Source organism: Procambarus clarkii, unplaced genomic scaffold, assembly GCF_040958095.1.
Source record: "Procambarus clarkii isolate CNS0578487 unplaced genomic scaffold, FALCON_Pclarkii_2.0 HiC_scaffold_106, whole genome shotgun sequence".
Lineage (NCBI taxonomy): Eukaryota > Metazoa > Arthropoda > Malacostraca > Decapoda > Cambaridae > Procambarus > Procambarus clarkii.
This window is the reverse complement of record NW_027189139.1, coordinates 2,012,894-2,034,317: the sequence shown is the minus strand read 5'-3', so window position 1 is coordinate 2,034,317 and position 21,424 is coordinate 2,012,894.

Sequence of the window (21,424 nt, the reverse complement as noted above, 5' to 3'; positions counted from 1 at the left end):
AATAGGAAACTCTACCAACAATTAGAACCCTTTTTTTATTTCTACAAACCTAGCCTATTTCCTAGCCTTAACTAACCTAACCCAATCTAACCTAACCTAACTAACTCCTGGATACCTATTTACTGCTAGGTGAACAGAGGCATTCGGTCATAGGAAACACTACCAACAATTACAGCCCTATTTCTACAAACCTAGGCCTAAACCAACCTAACCTAATCTAACCTAACCTAACCTAACTAACTCCTGGATACCTATTTACTGCTAGGTGAACAGAGGAATTCGGTGATAGGAAACGCTACCAACAATTAAAGCCCTATTTCTTTTTCTACAAACCTAGCCTATTTCTTAGCCAAAACTAACGTAACCTAATCTAACCTAACCTAAACTAACTAACTTTTGGATACTTACTTACTGCTAGGTGAACAGAGGCACTCGGTGATAGGAAACGCTACCAACAATTACAGCCCTATTTCAATTTCTACAAACCTAGCCTATTTCCTAGCCTAAACTAATCTAACCTAACTAACTCCTGGATACTTACTTACTACTAGGTGAACAGAGGCATTCGGTGATAGGAAACGTTACGAACAATTACAGCCCTTTTTCTATTTCTACAAACCTAGCCTATTTCCTAGCCAAAACAAATCTAACCTAATCTAACCTAACCTAACCTATCCTAACTAACTCCTACATACCAATTTACTGCTAGGTGAACAGAGGCATTCGGTGATAAGAATTGCTACCAACAGTTACAACCCTATTTTTATTTCTACAAACCTAGCCTATTTCCCAGCAATAACTAACCTAACCTAATCTAACCTAACCTAATTTAACCTAACCTAACCTTATCTAAACTAACCTAACTAACTAACTTCTGGATACCTATTTACTGCTAGGTGAATAGAGGCATTCGGTGATAGGAAACGCTACCTACAATTACTGTCCTATTTCTACAAACCTAGCCTATTTCCTAGCCAAAAATAACCTAACCTAACCCTCCAAACGTAGCTTATTTCCTAGCCAAAACTAACCTAACCTAACCAACTCCTGGATACCTATTTACTGCTAGGTGAACAGAGGCATTCGGTGATAAGATACGTTACCTAAAATTAAAGCTATTTTTTTCTCTTCATATTTTTATTGTTTTTAAATAAATTATAATTTATTTATACTTTATTCATTTCTTTAATTTTTTTACCTATTGCTATTTTTACAAACGTAGCCTATTTCCTAGCCTAAACCAACCTAACCTAACCGAAATAAATATATATATATATATATATATATATATATATATATATATATATATATATATATATATATATATATATATATATATATATATATATATATGACAATGTCAGACCACGGAGGAAAAATGAAACAGGAAATTTCCTTAAGTACTTTCGTATATTAAATACATCTTCAGAAGGAAGATGTATTTAATATACGAAAGTACTTAAGGAAATTTCCTGTTTCATTTTTCCTCCGTGGTCTGACATTGTCACATTCTTAATCACGTGTTTATTTTCGTGATATACACACATATATATATATATATATATTTATATATATATATATATATATATATATATATATATATATAAATGTATATATATATATATATATATATATATATATATATATATATATATATATATATGTATATATATATATATATATATATATATATATATATATATATATATATATATATATATATATATATATCAGTCAGTGGAATAATACAAATATTGCCTTACACAGTCAACTACAAAATAACCAACCTTAACTGTACCTTACCAACATACCCTAACCAACCCAACTTAACCAACCTTAACTGTACCTTACCAACATACCCTAACCAACCCAACTTAACCAACCTAAGCGTACATATTATCTAAATTGCTTATTAAACCATACTTATGTTTGTTCTAACCTAAAATTCTAAACTCAAATTCTAATTCTAACCAACCTAACCAACCTTACCAACCAACCTAACCAACCTAATCAACCAACCTAAGCAACCTAACCTAACCAACCTAATCAACCAACCTAAGCAACCTAATCAACCAACCTAAGCAACCTAACCTAACCAACCAACCTAACCTAATTATCCCACCTAACCAACCAACCTAACCAAACAACCCACCTAACCTAACCCACCTAACCAACCAACCAAACCAACCAACCTAACCAACCTAGTCAACCAACCTAAGCTACCTAACCTAACCAACCAACAAAATCAACCAACCAAATCAACCAACCTAATCAACCAACCTAAGCAATCTAACCTAACCAACAAACCTAACCAACCAAACTAACCAACCTAACCTAACCAACCAGCCTAACTAACCAACCTAACCAACCAACCAGCCTAACCAACCAACCTAACCATCGTAACCAGCCAACCTAACCAACCTACCTAACCAACCAACCTAACCTAACCAACCAACCTAACCAACCAACCTAACCTAACCAACCAACCAACCTAACCAACCTAACCAACCAACCTAACCAACCTAACGAACCAACCTAACCAACCAACCAACTTAACCAACCAACCTAACCAACCAACCTAACCAACCTAACCTAACCAACCTAACCTAACCAACCTATTCTCGCTCCTTATTATCTGACACGAACCTTTGGTTAGTGTCAGAGTCCATGAGTGTCTGTGTGCGTGTCCGTGTACTCATGCGGTTTTGGGTCCAGGAAGCTATTTGTGTCGACCCAAATTGCCTCCCTTCTCCCCACCTGAAATCCAGGTGGATTGAAAGACCTCCCAGAGGTCAGTGGATCCAGGTATCCTTACGTGGGCCCCCGGACTTCAACCCTTCCCCACATTCTAAGGGGTCAGTCAATCACTCTTTGGCTATCCAGAGAGTCTATCGAAACTGATGCTCCTACATGAGGGGACACACAGAGAAATCTGTGCCCTGTACTTGCAACTGTTCCGACAGGCTCGAATGCAGGTCTATCCAGATTAAGAATATGTTCTATCCGACTAGGCCACGCTGGAGTTGCCTTCATGATCAAATTTTTCACTTGTATTTATATCTCATAGCAAGGTTAGTTAGTATCTTTTGATCAACAGTTGCAATGATTGATATGTGAAGTTGTTATCTTGTGTTGTCAGTTAGAAATACCTGACAGCTTTGTTTGATGAGGTTGCAGTCCTGACAGGCGGTTTTATGAATGAATGTTGGAGAATTTAGGCTAACTGACATGTGTGTGTGTGTGTGTGTTTAAAAGTATGTACTAATTAATAATTAGTGTGGTGTTTCCAAAAGAGTTTGTGAATGGTAAACAATTAACCCAATATCTAATATGTGCTATTTTAGGCCTCGTTCTGTAAAATATATGTTTTACTACGAAAGGAAAATCCAGTTTGTGTTTTTCCTTGTTTTATTTCAAGAATAAATAGTACATGGGCGAAGGAACGAAAGTTTTAGCTGGTTAAATATAGCGTTGAGGGCCGCAATTTTCTGTGTTGGGCAGGGGATGGGGATTGTGGGGTAATTGTGGGGGTGGTATGAGGGGTAGGGGTACGGCGGCCTCTATTGTATGGGGTGGAGAGTTTTGGTTTGGGAGGGGTCATTGGGGTATGGAGGGGTCCGGAGGAGCTACAGAGGGAAGTGTGGTTGAGGGGGGGGGGAGGGGAGGGGAGGGGAAGGGATGGGGGATGGGTTGGCAGTTAGGTATTTAAATTTAATTTTGTAAGATAGGTTATATAGGGCGAGGTGTTGAGGAAGGAATAAGAAAAGTGTTTGGGACTGAGTTGAGTGTATTAGTTGTTGTGATTGATGTTAGCAGGAAAGTAGGTGGTTGATTTGTGTAGAGATTTGTTAATGAGATCATTTGGTTAATAATGTAGGAATTAAGGGTAAGTGATCACTGGAGATAGATATTCAACAGCATATTGAGTGGACAAGTTTTAGCAGGTAGGTAGGCCGGCCGGCAGAGAGAGACAATGGAATGAGAAATAGGTAGACGTTTTCTTCATGGATGGTAAACTATTATTAAAATGGCATGTACACATTTCCATGTGCGACATTCTTGTACACACACACACACACTGACCCACGGAGACTGCCCAAATATGTATACCATCAGCAGCAGTTGGTGTTCCCAGGCAGGACACCCATCCAAGTACTAACCAAAGTCAACGGTGCTTAACCTGACTGATGTATGGGACGAGACGCAGTGTTTTCAAGGTAATAGGTAGGTAATATGGCCGTTGCTATTGTATACAAGTAGTAACTAATCACATGTGAGTGAGTGAGACAAGATAATGGTAACTGCGGCGGGCGGGCAGGTAGGCGGAGGATACTCACACATAGCAGCCAATTCTCCATTAATGATAGCACTTATTGCAACTATTTAGTCAAATTAACCAACAACAAATGGACTACTACTACTACTACTGTTGCTCCAAAATAGAAAAGGATGGGATGCCGCCGCTGCCACTGATGTCGCACAAGTTGCTGCTGCTGCTGACAAATAACTCATCTTAGGCCTTGGCTATGCTCTCTTAGGCTTCATTTAGTCAATACATGTAACATGATTGAGTCGGGGGACAGGCAGACAGGCACTTTATACATGTTAGGCTTATAGTGGTCTCCAACACCCACCACCCCACAAGGTCCAACTAGTGACTGACTAACTAACCCTCACTCACTCACCATGCCCCAAGTAGCTAGCTTAATTAGTAACTCCTGGATACCTATTTACTGCTAGGTGAACACAGGCATTCGGTGATAGGAAACGCTCCCAACAATTACAGCCTCATTTCTACAAACCTAGCCTAAACCAACCTAATTTAATCTAACCTAACCTAATCTAACCTAATCTAACCTAACCTAAGCTAATCTAACCTAACCTAACCTAACCTAACTAACTCTTGGATACCTATTAACTGCTAGGTAAACAGAGGCAATCGGTAATAGGAAACTCTACCAACAATTAGAACCCTTTTTTTATTTCTACAAACCTAGCCTATTTCCTAGCCTTAACTAACCTAACCCAATCTAACCTAACCTAACTAACTCCTGGATACCTATTTACTGCTAGGTGAACAGAGGCATTCGGTCATAGGAAACACTACCAACAATTACAGCCCTATTTCTACAAACCTAGGCCTAAACCAACCTAACCTAATCTAACCTAACCTAACCTAACTAACTCCTGGATACCTATTTACTGCTAGGTGAACAGAGGAATTCGGTGATAGGAAGTAGTAGGGTTGGCGGTCCACAGACGATTTTTTTTTTTGGGGGGGGAAATCGTCTGTGGGCCCCAAGGGTTTCAGGTAAATTTAGAAATTCGTCTGTGGGCCCCAAGGGTTTTCCGGCGAATTTGGGGAGTCACAGATTTGGAATTAGGGAATTCTTATAATGAAAAATAATGGCATACGAGTTTGTTAAAGTTCTTATGAGAAAAATAATTTCCAAGACATAGAAGTTTGTTAAGGCCTTATGGGACAAATTCAAGTAACGTATGTAGCCCTTTAGGGTTTCCAGGAGAACTCTACGGACGTGTTTTACATGTTTTCAACTTAGAAAAATCGTCTATGTAAGCCTTAGTTATTCATATAAATTTAGAAAATCACCTGTGTAAGTCATGGTTTTCAAGTCTCATACCTCACACCCCCCTCCCTCCCTCCCCCCTTACCTCGCAATCTCTCGCGTCACCTTTATTTACCTTACGCCCGGCCAGCCAGTCGGCTCTTAATCTTATCTTATCTTCTCAATAATATCTGGACAGTCCCTGCACTCTCTCTCTCTCTCCTTTCATTCAGTTCAACTATTTTCCAACATCGTATGTTTGCTCCTTTTCATTAAGCAAGTCAGTTTTACACAAATAAATCATGTTAGTAAGCATGTTCTAGCTCACGTTCCCCCACCTTAGTCCCCTGTCGTATAATGAATACTATCATTCCAATCCCTCTAAAATTTAAAAATAATCATATTTCAAACGTAGTTCAATACAGTAATTTAGTTACCAAGCTCCAGCGCTTGTCCTCCGCCTTAGCTCTCTCTCGTATCTTCGTTAGTATCAGTCCAATTTCCCTGAAATTTTACCCTCTGTATTTCAGGCACCGTAAATAAGATCAAAACAGTTACCAAGCTCCAGCGCTTGTCCTCCGCCTTAGCTCTCTCTCGTATCTTCGTTAGTATCAGTCCAATTTCCCTGAAATTTTTACCCTCTGTATTTCGGGCACCGTAAATAAGATCAAAACAGTTACCAAGCTCCAGCGCTTGTCCTCCGCCTTAGCTCTCTCTCGTATCTTCATTAGTATCAGTCCAATTTCCCTGAAATTTCTACCCTCTGTATTTCAGGCACCGTAAATAAGATCAAAACAGTTACCAAGCTCCAGCACTTGTCCTCCGCCTTAGTTCTCTTTCGTATCTTTGTAAATAAACCATCAATTTCCCTTAAATTTTTACCCTCTGTATTTCAGACACCGTAAATAAAATCAAGTCAGTTATCGAGCTCCAGCTCTCGTCCCCGCCTTAATTCTCTTTCGTATCTTTGTAAATAACCCATCAATTTCCCTAAAATTAAAAGCAGACATACTTCAAAGTTAGTAAATAAGATCAAGTCAGTTACTGAGCTCCAGCTCTCGTCCCCCACCCTCTTCCACCCTCAAGTCTTTGTAAATAAACCATCAATTTCCCTTAAATTTTTACCCTCTGTATTTCAGACACCGTAAATAAGATCAAGTCAGTTACTGAGCTCCAGCTCTCGTCCCCGCCTTAGTTCTCTTTCATATCTTTGTAATAAACCATCAATTTCCCCAAAATTTTTACCCTCTGTATTTCAGACATAGTAAATATGATGAAAACAATTATAAAACTCTAGCTCTTGTCCTCTATCCAAGTTCACTCCGGTAAATTCATTACTATCAGTCCAAATCCCCCTGAGATTTAAACACTCAACTACATTTTCAGACATAGTAAATAAGATCAAGTCAGTTATCAAGTTTCAACTCTTGTGCCCCAGCTTAGTTCATTTGTACAAGTTCTTTATTTTCCAACTAAATCACCCTGAGATTTAAGATCACCGTATTTCTAACGTAGTAAAATTAATCGGGGCATTAACCAAGCTCCATTTCCTCAGCCTTAGATCATCAGACATAAATATATTCGATCAAGTCCCTCTCCAGCCTATCTGTTTATCAGAGTATTTACTTTACCCTTCTCATCCCCAACGTATCAAAACCTTCAATAATCATACTGTATTTGCATATTTTCTCTATATTCACGGTGTTCTTCGTATTCTCATCCGTGTTCACTCCATGTTCTTCAAATGTTCACAGTCCCATTCAGTTCATATTTTCACAAGTATCTCCATTTTTTATGTAATCTTTCTCTTAGTCTCATTACTTTCTCTACAAATTCTAGTCATATTTTCTATGTTTTCATGTTCATCACATGTTCTCTTTACAACTTTTATACTCAATATTCATGCTAACTTCCATATTTTGTATTCTTTGGCAATATTCATGTTCCTCTACAAGTTCATGTTCCTCACAAGATCACTTCGTTTTTCACCTTCACTTACTTGTTTTCTACATTCTTTTGTCATATTCTCCATGTTCTTCACAAGTCCATTGTTCATTCTTTGTAATCCCTATTCTCCTTATCATGTTTTCATGTTCTCTGTAAGTTCATATTCCCAGCATGTTCACTGTATTCATCAACTTTTCTTACATATGTTCTTTGCCATGTTCCCCATATGTTCTCTAGGTTTTTCCCCTTACATGTTATCTAACGTTCCTTAACTAAAAAATCTTTCACCAATCAACTAAAAACATAGTCACTTTCGTCATTTCTCAACTAAACTTATTATCCAGTCAACTAAAAATAGTCAGAAATAGCCTCGTTCAACACTGTTCTTAACTAAAACAACCTTTCTCTTAGCTAAAAATTGTCAAAGGAAACTTTTTTCAGCACTTTCTTAACAGGCGCTATGTTTCATCAAGAAAAAAATTGTCAAAGGAAACTTTCCAAAACTGTTCATATCTAGCTTTTATCCATCGTCAATCAACTAAAAATAATAACTTTCATCATTTCTTAACTAAACATATTCCCCATTCATCAGAAAATAACCGTGTTCATCATGTTTCATTGTCATTTCATAACTAAAATTATCTGCCAATCATCAGAAAAAGTCATGTTCATCATGTTTTGTCTTTTTCCTTAACTAAAGTATTCATCAGTCAACTAAAAATAGTTACTTCATCATGTTTCCTTGTCATTTCTTAACTAAAATATCACTTCTCTCATCTGAAAATAGTCATGTGTAGTCTCTTTCCAACACTGTTCTTAACTAAAACAGCCTTTCGCTTAGCTAAAAATTGTCAAAGGAATCTTTTCAGCACTGTTCATAACTAACTTTATCCATCGTCAAGTCAGAAAATATAGTCAAAGATATCTATCATCGTCGTTCTTAACTGACATTTATACTTTGTGGAGCACTAAAATAGTCAAATGTAACTTTTTCAGCACTTTCGTAAAAATTATATGTCGTCAAGTACGAAAAAAAAATAGTCAAAGGTGCTCTCCGTTACACCAAAGTTACTCTTCGATAAATCAAAGACGCTCTTCAATACATCAAGGACTTACTCAAAGACACCAAAGTTACACTCTAAGACATCCTTCGAGACATCAAAGACTTCCTTAAGACTTCAATGGGACTCTTCCATTCATCAAAGACATTCTCTAAGCCCTCAAAGTTATTCTCAGCACAATCAAAAGTTATTCCAAGACAACAAAAGTTATTCTCAGAACAATCAAAAGTTATTCCAAGACAACAAAAGTCATTCTCAGAGCTATCAAAATTATTCTCGGAGTCATCAAAAGGTATTCTCTAACTCACTTTTGGTCATTAAAGTTAATTTCTATGTTATAAAAGTTTGTCTCAGAGACATCTAAAGTTAATCTTAGAGTTATCAAATGTAATCTCTAACTCTCTTTTGTTCATCAAAGTTGATCTCAGAGTTAGCAAAGGTAATCTCTAACTCACTCTCGTTCATCAAAGTTGTTTCAAAGACATCAAAGTTATTCAAAGAGCTAACAAAAGTTATTCTCAGAGTCACCTTCGTTCTTCAGAGAAACTTTCCAAAACATCTTTATTCATCAAAGTTATTCTCAGAGGCATAAAAGTCATTCTCAGAGCTATCAAACTTGTTCTCAAAGTCATCAAACTTATTCACAGAGTCATCAAAGTTAATCTAAGACATCATTTTTCATCAAAGATATTCTCTCTAAACCATCAATGTTCTTCTCTAAGACATAAAAGTTATTCTCAGAGTCACCTTCGTTCGTCAGAGAAACTTTCAAAACATCTTTGTTCATCAAACTTGTTTTCAAAGTCATCAAAAGTTAATCTAAGACATCTTCTTTCATCAAAGTTATTTTCAGAGACATCTAAAGTTATTCTCAGAGCTATCAAACTTGTTCTCAGAGTCATCAAATGGTATTCTCGAAGTCATCAAAGTTATTTTCAGAGACATCTAAAGTTAATTTCTATGTTATAAAGTTATTCTCAGAGACATCTAAAGTTAATCTTGGTCATCAAAGTTATTTTCAGAGACATCTAAAGTTAATTTCTATGTTATAAAGTTATTCTCAGAGACATCTAAAGTTAATCTTGGTCATCAAAGTTGTTCTCTAAACATCAATGTTGTTCTCCAAGACATCAAAGATGTTCTCAAAATCATAAAAGTTATTCCCAGAGCTATCAAAGTTAATCTCAGAGTTATCCAAAGATATTCTCTAAGTCCTGAAAGTTATTCTCTAAGACAACAAAGTTATTCCCAGAGCTATCAAAGTTAATCTCAGAGTTATCCAAAGATATTCTCATGTCCACAAAAGTTATTCCAAGAGACGTCAAAGTTGTTTCAAAGACATCAAAGTTAATCTCAGAGTTATCCAAAGACATTCTCAGAGACATCTAAAGTTATTCTCTAAGACATCAAAGTTGTTCTAAGAGTTATCAAAAGTTATTCTCAGTCATGATATGTTATTCTCTAACTCACTTCCATTCATCAAAGACATTCTCTAAGTCCTGAAAGTTATTCTCTAAGACAACAAAGTCTTTCTCAGAGCTACCAAAGATGTTCTCTAAATCATAAAAGTTAATCTTAACTCACCTTCGTTCATTAGAGAAACTTTCCAATCCATATTCGTTGACCAGAGTTATTCTCAGAGTCATCAAAGCGATCTCTAATTCATCTTCGTTATAAGGTGATCTTAAATCTTAGGATGATTTAGTTGGAAATAAAGAACTTGTACAAAATGAACTAAGCTGGGGCACAAGAGTTGAAACTTGATAACTGAACTGGTTTTTATTTACTATGTCTGAAAATGTAGTTGGGTGTTTAAATCTCAGGGGGATTTGGACTGAGAGTACTGAATTTACAGGAGTGAACTTGGACAGAGGACAAGAGCTAGAGTTTTATAATTGTTTACTTCATATTTACTATGTCTGAAATACAGAGGGTAAAAATTTCAGGGAAATTGATGGGTTATTTACAAAGATACGAAGGAGAACTAAGGTGGGGACGAGAGCTGGAGCTCGATAACTGACTTGATTTTATTTACGGTGTCTGAAATACAGAGGGTAAAAATTTCAGGGAAATTGGACTGTTACTAACGATCTTGTATAAACGAACTAAGGTGGAGGACAAGCGCTGGAGCTCGATAACTGTTTTGATCTTATTTACGGAGCCTGAAATACAGAGGGTAAAAATTTCAGGGAAATTGGACTGTTACTAACGAAGATACGAGAGAGAGCTAAGGCGGAGGACAAGCGCTGGAGCTTGGTAACTAAATTACTGTATTGAACTACGTTTGAAATATGATTATTTTTAAATTTTAGAGGGATTGGAATGATAGTATTCATTATACGACAGGGGACTAAGGTGGGGGAACGTGAGCTAGAACATGCTTACTAACATGATTTATTTGTGTAAAACTGACTTGCTTAATGAAAAGGAGCAAACATACGATGTTGGAAAATAGTTGAACTGAACTGAATGAAAGGAGAGAGAGAGAGAGAGAGGAGGGACGGTCCAGATATTATGAAGATAAGATAAGATTAAGAGCCGACTGGCTGTCCGGGCGTAAGGTAAATAAAGGTGACGCGAGAGATTGCGAGGTAAGGGGGGAGGGAGGGGGGTGTGAGGTACGAGACTTGAAAACAATGACTTACACAGGTGATTTTCTAAATTTATATGAATAACTAAGGATTACATAGACGATTTTGTAAGTTAAAAACATGTAAAATATGTCCGTAGAGTTCTCATGGAAACCCTAAAGAGCTACATACATTACTTGAATTTGTTCCATAAGGCCTTAACAAACTTCTATGTCTTGGAAATTATTTTTCTCATAAGAACTTTAACAAACTCATATGACATTATTTTTCTCATAAGAATTCCTTACTTCTAAAATCTGTGACTGATAAAATTTACCTGAAAACCCCCAAGCGCTACACGTGAATTTACAGAAAAACAAAAAAGGTACCTGTGAGTCGTACAACTCACAGGGATCCTCTCCCCCCCAAAAAAAAGGTACCTGTGAGTCGTACAACTCACAGGGGTCCTCTCCCCCCCCCAAAAAAAAGGTACCTGTGAGTCGTCCACCCTACTACTATAGGAAACGCTACCAACAATTAAAGCCCTATTTCTTTTTCTACAAACCTAGCCTATTTCTTAGCCAAAACTAACGTAACCTAATCTAACCTAACCTAAACTAACTAACTTTTGGATACTTACTTACTGCTAGGTGAACAGAGGCACTCGGTGATAGGAAACGCTACCAACAATTACAGCCCTATTTCAATTTCTACAAACCTAGCCTATTTCCTAGCCTAAACTAATCTAACCTAACTAACTCCTGGATACTTACTTACTACTAGGTGAACAGAGGCATTCGGTGATAGGAAACGTTACGAACAATTACAGCCCTTTTTCTATTTCTACAAACCTAGCCTATTTCCTAGCCAAAACAAATCTAACCTAATCTAACCTAACCTAACCTATCCTAACTAACTCCTACATACCAATTTACTGCTAGGTGAACAGAGGCATTCGGTGATAAGAATTGCTACCAACAGTTACAACCCTATTTTTATTTCTACAAACCTAGCCTATTTCCCAGCAATAACTAACCTAACCTAATCTAACCTAACCTAATTTAACCTAACCTAACCTTATCTAAACTAACCTAACTAACTAACTTCTGGATACCTATTTACTGCTAGGTGAATAGAGGCATTCGGTGATAGGAAACGCTACCTACAATTACTGTCCTATTTCTACAAACCTAGCCTATTTCCTAGCCAAAAATAACCTAACCTAACCCTCCAAACGTAGCTTATTTCCTAGCCAAAACTAACCTAACCTAACCAACTCCTGGATACCTATTTACTGCTAGGTGAACAGAGGCATTCGGTGATAAGATACGTTACCTAAAATTAAAGCTATTTTTTTCTCTTCATATTTTTATTGTTTTTAAATAAATTATAATTTATTTATACTTTATTCATTTCTTTAATTTTTTTACCTATTGCTATTTTTACAAACGTAGCCTATTTCCTAGCCTAAACCAACCTAACCTAACCGAAATAAATATATATATATATATATATATATATATATATATATATATATATATATATATATATATATATATATATATATATATATATATATATATATATATTATATATATATATATATATATATATATATATATATATATATATATATATAAATGTATATATATATATATATATATATATATATATATATATATATATATGTATATATATATATATATATATATATATATATATATATATATATATATATATATATATATATATATATATATATATATATATATATATATCAGTCAGTGGAATAATACAAATATTGCCTTACACAGTCAACTACAAAATAACCAACCTTAACTGTACCTTACCAACATACCCTAACCAACCCAACTTAACCAACCTTAACTGTACCTTACCAACATACCCTAACCAACCCAACTTAACCAACCTAAGCGTACATATTATCTAAATTGCTTATTAAACCATACTTATGTTTGTTCTAACCTAAAATTCTAAACTCAAATTCTAATTCTAACCAACCTAACCAACCTTACCAACCAACCTAACCAACCTAATCAACCAACCTAAGCAACCTAACCTAACCAACCTAATCAACCAACCTAAGCAACCTAATCAACCAACCTAAGCAACCTAACCTAACCAACCAACCTAACCTAATTATCCCACCTAACCAACCAACCTAACCAAACAACCCACCTAACCTAACCCACCTAACCAACCAACCAAACCAACCAACCTAACCAACCTAGTCAACCAACCTAAGCTACCTAACCTAACCAACCAACAAAATCAACCAACCAAATCAACCAACCTAATCAACCAACCTAAGCAATCTAACCTAACCAACAAACCTAACCAACCAAACTAACCAACCTAACCTAACCAACCAGCCTAACTAACCAACCTAACCAACCAACCAGCCTAACCAACCAACCTAACCATCGTAACCAGCCAACCTAACCAACCTACCTAACCAACCAACCTAACCTAACCAACCAACCTAACCAACCAACCTAACCTAACCAACCAACCAACCTAACCAACCTAACCAACCAACCTAACCAACCTAACGAACCAACCTAACCAACCAACCAACTTAACCAACCAACCTAACCAACCAACCTAACCAACCTAACCTAACCAACCTAACCTAACCAACCTATTCTCGCTCCTTATTATCTGACACGAACCTTTGGTTCGTGTCAGAGTCCATGAGTGTCTGTGTGCGTGTCCGTGTACTCATGCGGTTTTGGGTCCAGGAAGCTATTTGTGTCGACCCAAATTGCCTCCCTTCTCCCCACCTGAAATCCAGGTGGATTGAAAGACCTCCCAGAGGTCAGTGGATCCAGGTATCCTTACGTGGGCCCCCGGACTTCAACCCTTCCCCACATTCTAAGGGGTCAGTCAATCACTCTTTGGCTATCCAGAGAGTCTATCGAAACTGATGCTCCTACATGAGGGGACACACAGAGAAATCTGTGCCCTGTACTTGCAACTGTTCCGACAGGCTCGAATGCAGGTCTATCCAGATTAAGAATATGTTCTATCCGACTAGGCCACGCTGGAGTTGCCTTCATGATCAAATTTTTCACTTGTATTTATATCTCATAGCAAGGTTAGTTAGTATCTTTTGATCAACAGTTGCAATGATTGATATGTGAAGTTGTTATCTTGTGTTGTCAGTTAGAAATACCTGACAGCTTTGTTTGATGAGGTTGCAGTCCTGACAGGCGGTTTTATGAATGAATGTTGGAGAATTTAGGCTAACTGACATGTGTGTGTGTGTGTGTGTTTAAAAGTATGTACTAATTAATAATTAGTGTGGTGTTTCCAAAAGAGTTTGTGAATGGTAAACAATTAACCCAATATCTAATATGTGCTATTTTAGGCCTCGTTCTGTAAAATATATGTTTTACTACGAAAGGAAAATCCAGTTTGTGTTTTTCCTTGTTTTATTTCAAGAATAAATAGTACATGGGCGAAGGAACGAAAGTTTTAGCTGGTTAAATATAGCGTTGAGGGCCGCAATTTTCTGTGTTGGGCAGGGGATGGGGATTGTGGGGTAATTGTGGGGGTGGTATGAGGGGTAGAGGTACGGCGGCCTCTATTGTATGGGGTGGAGAGTTTTGGTTTGGGAGGGGTCATTGGGGTATGGAGGGGTCCGGAGGAGCTACAGAGGGAAGTGTGGTTGAGGGGGGGGGGGGGAGGGGAGGGGAGGGGAAGGGATGGGGGATGGGTTGGCAGTTAGGTATTTAAATTTAATTTTGTAAGATAGGTTATATAGGGCGAGGTGTTGAGGAAGGAATAAGAAAAGTGTTTGGGACTGAGTTGAGTGTATTAGTTGTTGTGATTGATGTTAGCAGGAAAGTAGGTGGTTGATTTGTGTAGAGATTTGTTAATGAGATCATTTGGTTAATAATGTAGGAATTAAGGGTAAGTGATCACTGGAGATAGATATTCAACAGCATATTGAGTGGACAAGTTTTAGCAGGTAGGTAGGCCGGCCGGCAGAGAGAGACAATGGAATGAGAAATAGGTAGACGTTTTCTTCATGGATGGTAAACTATTATTAAAATGGCATGTACACATTTCCATGTGCGACATTCTTGTACACACACACACACACTGACCCACGGAGACTGCCCAAATATGTATACCATCAGCAGCAGTTGGTGTTCCCAGGCAGGACACCCATCCAAGTACTAACCAAAGTCAACGGTGCTTAACCTGACTGATGTATGGGACGAGACGCAGTGTTTTCAAGGTAATAGGTAGGTAATATGGCCGTTGCTATTGTATACAAGTAGTAACTAATCACATGTGAGTGAGTGAGACAAGATAATGGTAACTGCGGCGGGCGGGCAGGTAGGCGGAGGATACTCACACATAGCAGCCAATTCTCCATTAATGATAGCACTTATTGCAACTATTTAGTCAAATTAACCAACAACAAATGGACTACTACTACTACTACTGTTGCTCCAAAATAGAAAAGGATGGGATGCCGCCGCTGCCACTGATGTCGCACAAGTTGCTGCTGCTGCTGACAAATAACTCATCTTAGGCCTTGGCTATGCTCTCTTAGGCTTCATTTAGTCAATACATGTAACATGATTGAGTCGGGGGACAGGCAGACAGGCACTTTATACATGTTAGGCTTATAGTGGTCTCCAACACCCACCACCCCACAAGGTCCAACTAGTGACTGACTAACTAACCCTCACTCACTCACCATGCCCCAAGTAGCTAGCTTAATTAGTAACTCCTGGATACCTATTTACTGCTAGGTGAACACAGGCATTCGGTGATAGGAAACGCTCCCAACAATTACAGCCTCATTTCTACAAACCTAGCCTAAACCAACCTAATTTAATCTAACCTAACCTAATCTAACCTAATCTAACCTAACCTAAGCTAATCTAACCTAACCTAACCTAACCTAACTAACTCTTGGATACCTATTAACTGCTAGGTAAACAGAGGCAATCGGTAATAGGAAACTCTACCAACAATTAGAACCCTTTTTTTATTTCTACAAACCTAGCCTATTTCCTAGCCTTAACTAACCTAACCCAATCTAACCTAACCTAACTAACTCCTGGATACCTATTTACTGCTAGGTGAACAGAGGCATTCGGTCATAGGAAACACTACCAACAATTACAGCCCTATTTCTACAAACCTAGGCCTAAACCAACCTAACCTAATCTAACCTAACCTAACCTAACTAACTCCTGGATACCTATTTACTGCTAGGTGAACAGAGGAATTCGGTGATAGGAAACGCTACCAACAATTAAAGCCCTATTTCTTTTTCTACAAACCTAGCCTATTTCTTAGCCAAAACTAACGTAACCTAATCTAACCTAACCTAAACTAACTAACTTTTGGATACTTACTTACTGCTAGGTGAACAGAGGCACTCGGTGATAGGAAACGCTACCAACAATTACAGCCCTATTTCAATTTCTACAAACCTAGCCTATTTCCTAGCCTAAACTAATCTAACCTAACTAACTCCTGGATACTTACTTACTACTAGGTGAACAGAGGCATTCGGTGATAGGAAACGTTACGAACAATTACAGCCCTTTTTCTATTTCTACAAACCTAGCCTATTTCCTAGCCAAAACAAATCTAACCTAATCTAACCTAACCTAACCTATCCTAACTAACTCCTACATACCAATTTACTGCTAGGTGAACAGAGGCATTCGGTGATAAGAATTGCTACCAACAGTTACAACCCTATTTTTATTTCTACAAACCTAGCCTATTTCCCAGCAATAACTAACCTAACCTAATCTAACCTAACCTAATTTAACCTAACCTAACCTTATCTAAACTAACCTAACTAACTAACTTCTGGATACCTATTTACTGCTAGGTGAATAGAGGCATTCGGTGATAGGAAACGCTACCTACAATTACTGTCCTATTTCTACAAACCTAGCCTATTTCCTAGCCAAAAATAACCTAACCTAACCCTCCAAACGTAGCTTATTTCCTAGCCAAAACTAACCTAACCTAACCAACTCCTGGATACCTATTTACTGCTAGGTGAACAGAGGCATTCGGTGATAAGATACGTTACCTAAAATTAAAGCTATTTTTTTCTCTTCATATTTTTATTGTTTTTAAATAAATTATAATTTATTTATACTTTATTCATTTCTTTAATTTTTTTACCTATTGCTATTTTTACAAACGTAGCCTATTTCCTAGCCTAAACCAACCTAACCTAACCGAAATAAATATATATATATATATATATATATATATATATATATATATATATATATATATATATATATATATATATATATATATATTTATATATATATATATATATATATATATATATATATATATATATATATATAATGTATATATATATATATATATATATATATATATATATATATATATATATGTATATATATATATATATATATATATATATATATATATATATATATATATATATATATATATATATATATATATATATATATATATATCAGTCAGTGGAATAATACAAATATTGCCTTACACAGTCTAACTACAAAATAACCAACCTTAACTGTACCTTACCAACATACCCTAACCAACCCAACTTAACCAACCTTAACTGTACCTTACCAACATACCCTAACCAACCCAACTTAACCAACCTAAGCGTACATATTATCTAAATTGCTTATTAAACCATACTTATGTTTGTTCTAACCTAAAATTCTAAACTCAAATTCTAATTCTAACCAACCTAACCAACCTTACCAACCAACCTAACCAACCTAATCAACCAACCTAAGCAACCTAACCTAACCAACCTAATCAACCAACCTAAGCAACCTAATCAACCAACCTAAGCAACCTAACCTAACCAACCAACCTAACCTAATTATCCCACCTAACCAACCAACCTAACCAAACAACCCACCTAACCTAACCCACCTAACCAACCAACCAAACCAACCAACCTAACCAACCTAGTCAACCAACCTAAGCTACCTAACCTAACCAACCAACAAAATCAACCAACCAAATCAACCAACCTAATCAACCAACCTAAGCAATCTAACCTAACCAACAAACCTAACCAACCAAACTAACCAACCTAACCTAACCAACCAGCCTAACTAACCAACCTAACCAACCAACCAGCCTAACCAACCAACCTAACCATCCTAACCAGCCAACCTAACCAACCTACCTAACCAACCAACCTAACCTAACCAACCAACCTAACCAACCAACCTAACCTAACCAACCAACCAACCTAACCAACCTAACCAACCAACCTAACCAACCTAACGAACCAACCTAACCAACCAACCAACTTAACCAACCAACCTAACCAACCAACCTAACCAACCTAACCTAACCAACCTAACCTAACCAACCTATTCTCGCTCCTTATTATCTGACACGAACCTTTGGTTCGTGTCAGAGTCCATGAGTGTCTGTGTGCGTGTCCGTGTACTCATGCGGTTTTGGGTCCAGGAAGCTATTTGTGTCGACCCAAATTGCCTCCCTTCTCCCCACCTGAAATCCAGGTGGATTGAAAGACCTCCCAGAGGTCAGTGGATCCAGGTATCCTTACGTGGGCCCCCGGACTTCAACCCTTCCCCACATTCTAAGGGGTCAGTCAATCACTCTTTGGCTATCCAGAGAGTCTATCGAAACTGATGCTCCTACATGAGGGGACACACAGAGAAATCTGTGCCCTGTACTTGCAACTGTTCCGACAGGCTCGAATGCAGGTCTATCCAGATTAAGAATATGTTCTATCCGACTAGGCCACGCTGGAGTTGCCTTCATGATCAAATTTTTCACTTGTATTTATATCTCATAGCAAGGTTAGTTAGTATCTTTTGATCAACAGTTGCAATGATTGATATGTGAAGTTGTTATCTTGTGTTGTCAGTTAGAAATACCTGACAGCTTTGTTTGATGAGGTTGCAGTCCTGACAGGCGGTTTTATGAATGAATGTTGGAGAATTTAGGCTAACTGACATGTGTGTGTGTGTGTGTGTTTAAAAGTATGTACTAATTAATAATTAGTGTGGTGTTTCCAAAAGAGTTTGTGAATGGTAAACAATTAACCCAATATCTAATATGTGCTATTTTAGGCCTCGTTCTGTAAAATATATGTTTTACTACGAAAGGAAAATCCAGTTTGTGTTTTTCCTTGTTTTATTTCAAGAATAAATAGTACATGGGCGAAGGAACGAAAGTTTTAGCTGGTTAAATATAGCGTTGTGGCCGCAATTTTCTGTGTTGGGCAGGGGATGGGGATTGTGGGGTAATTGTGGGGGTGGTATGAGGGGTAGAGGGTACGGCGGCCTCTATTGTATGGGGTGGAGAGTTTTGGTTTGGGAGGGGTCATTGGGGTATGGAGGGGTCCGGAGGAGCTACAGAGGGAAGTGTGGTTGAGGGGGGGGGGGGGGAGGGGAGGGGAGGGGAAGGGATGGGGGATGGGTTGGCAGTTAGGTATTTAAATTTAATTTTGTAAGATAGGTTATATAGGGCGAGGTGTTGAGGAAGGAATAAGAAAAGTGTTTGGGACTGAGTTGAGTGTATTAGTTGTTGTGATTGATGTTAGCAGGAAAGTAGGTGGTTGATTTGTGTAGAGATTTGTTAATGAGATCATTTGGTTAATAATGTAGGAATTAAGGGTAAGTGATCACTGGAGATAGATATTCAACAGCATATTGAGTGGACAAGTTTTAGCAGGTAGGTAGGCCGGCCGGCAGAGAGAGACAATGGAATGAGAAATAGGTAGACGTTTTCTTCATGGATGGTAAACTATTATTAAAATGGCATGTACACATTTCCATGTGCGACATTCTTGTACACACACACACACACTGACCCACGGAGACTGCCCAAATATGTATACCATCAGCAGCAGTTGGTGTTCCCAGGCAGGACACCCATCCAAGTACTAACCAAAGTCAACGGTGCTTAACCTGACTGATGTATGGGACGAGACGCAGTGTTTTCAAGGTAATAGGTAGGTAATATGGCCGTTGCTATTGTATACAAGTAGTAACTAATCACATGTGAGTGAGTGAGACAAGATAATGGTAACTGCGGCGGGCGGGCAGGTAGGCGGAGGATACTCACACATAGCAGCCAATTCTCCATTAATGATAGCACTTATTGCAACTATTTAGTCAAATTAACCAACAACAAATGGACTACTACTACTACTACTGTTGCTCCAAAATAGAAAAGGATGGGATGCCGCCGCTGCCACTGATGTCGCACAAGTTGCTGCTGCTGCTGACAAATAACTCATCTTAGGCCTTGGCTATGCTCTCTTAGGCTTCATTTAGTCAATACATGTAACATGATTGAGTCGGGGGACAGGCAGACAGGCACTTTATACATGTTAGGCTTATAGTGGTCTCCAACACCCACCACCCCACAAGGTCCAACTAGTGACTGACTAACTAACCCTCACTCACTCACCATGCCCCAAGTAGCTAGCTTAATTAGTAACTCCTGGATACCTATTTACTGCTAGGTGAACACAGGCATTCGGTGATAGGAAACGCTCCCAACAATTACAGCCTCATTTCTACAAACCTAGCCTAAACCAACCTAATTTAATCTAACCTAACCTAATCTAACCTAATCTAACCTAACCTAAGCTAATCTAACCTAACCTAACCTAACCTAACTAACTCTTGGATACCTATTAACTGCTAGGTAAACAGAGGCAATCGGTAATAGGAAACTCTACCAACAATTAGAACCCTTTTTTTATTTCTACAAACCTAGCCTATTTCCTAGCCTTAACTAACCTAACCCAATCTAACCTAACCTAACTAACTCCTGGATACCTATTTACTGCTAGGTGAACAGAGGCATTCGGTCATAGGAAACACTACCAACAATTACAGCCCTATTTCTACAAACCTAGGCCTAAACCAACCTAACCTAATCTAACCTAACCTAACCTAACTAACTCCTGGATACCTATTTACTGCTAGGTGAACAGAGGAATTCGGTGATAGGAAACGCTACCAACAATTAAAGCCCTATTTCTTTTTCTACAAACCTAGCCTATTTCTTAGCCAAAACTAACGTAACCTAATCTAACCTAACCTAAACTAACTAACTTTTGGATACTTACTTACTGCTAGGTGAACAGAGGCACTCGGTGATAGGAAACGCTACCAACAATTACAGCCCTATTTCAATTTCTACAAACCTAGCCTATTTCCTAGCCTAAACTAATCTAACCTAACTAACTCCTGGATAC